The 1143-nt window shown below is 42.5% G+C and overlaps 1 protein-coding gene across 1 annotated transcript in view; it reads left to right on the top strand.

The window, feature by feature from the left end:
• LOC144148817 (nose resistant to fluoxetine protein 6-like) overlaps positions 1 to 39 on the top strand; it is a 65344-nt gene extending 65305 nt beyond the window's left edge. Inside the window, exon 15 of the mRNA XM_077680339.1 lies at positions 1 to 39. This exon is cut by the window's left edge and continues 284 nt beyond it. The gene's annotated coding sequence lies outside the window, so the exon portion shown is untranslated.
• Positions 40 to 1143: the final 1104 nt, after the last annotated feature.

Raw genomic sequence — 1143 nt, 5'->3', positions numbered from 1 at the left:
ACGTGTACTTTGTGACAATGATATGTTTTATTCAATCAAGTGCGAACTCTAATGTGCTTCTTTTTTCCTGATTCAAGCGCATTCAAAGAAAAGCAGGTTGGGCGATGGTAAGTTTGGTGGAAAGCATTGGAAATGTTATAAACTTCTGAGACCAATACTACCATACCAGGGGGATGCACACTGAGAACGAAAGTGACAACTCTTTGGTGAGGCCGAAAACGCTAGATCCCGGCCTGCATTAATTGCCAATATTGCATTACATACAGACGATAATACAAGCGCAGAGAGCTAAAAAAAACAAAAGGTGTTTGGTAGGTTAATGAAGCGCGATGTCTTATCAGCTACACTCGTTGGTGGTGTTACGTGCGATTTTCTTGCTCCCTCGATGTGATAAAGGCATGATAGTTGGCACCTTAGATTGCCGTAACTTTGGAGACTTTCCTGGACACCCCATTGTTATTTCTTCGCGAGATTCATGCCTTTCGTCAGAATGTGTGCTTATCTTCTCGTTAGGGCTTTGCCGCTCTGTACATGCACATGCGAACTATGCTGTGACATCACGAAATTCAAAACGTCGTACTAGTATTGCGCTCAGTCACAGCAGTGACCTCATTTCTCGAGTCAAATAATACGTCGAGACTCGTCACTCACCGGTATTTCTCCCTTTCGTGCAATTATGCTTCATTTGTACGTACTGTGGTCAAGCAAACCCGCGAGTATTCTTGGGGATGTGCACATACAATCACGTATTATAGCACGTATTATAGACGCATATCTGATCCATCTCTGTCTTATTTTACTTCAGTCATTTTGATAGAGTTATTGCAATTAGGGAATCGTTAATCTTCCTGGCCTAGTACCCTCCTGGGTGTTTTCTATTTCTTCTTCGGTTGCTAGCGCTACTGCGCTGGTCGACTTGTTTCTGCGTGAGATGTAAAATGCCGATCATAAGGTGAACGTTCACGCGATAGCGAGCTAAGCAAAGAATGTACGTACGAGTTTTTGTTTCGAGGGCATTCAGGTTCACGTTGATAAAATACAAAAGTATTAACGCTGGATAAAACATTTCGACTTGTCTTTTCAGGCTCCGCGCGGACTTTTGTTAGTTACGGCAAAATAGATGTATTAGATAGCTGTACACAT

The sequence above is a fragment of the Haemaphysalis longicornis genome, unplaced genomic scaffold (assembly GCF_048455015.1).
Source record: "Haemaphysalis longicornis isolate Haplotype H1 unplaced genomic scaffold, Haemaphysalis longicornis Haplotype H1 scaffold_1, whole genome shotgun sequence".
Classification (NCBI taxonomy): Eukaryota; Metazoa; Arthropoda; class Arachnida; order Ixodida; family Ixodidae; genus Haemaphysalis; species Haemaphysalis longicornis.
This window is presented reverse-complemented; position numbering and strand designations above follow the sequence as displayed.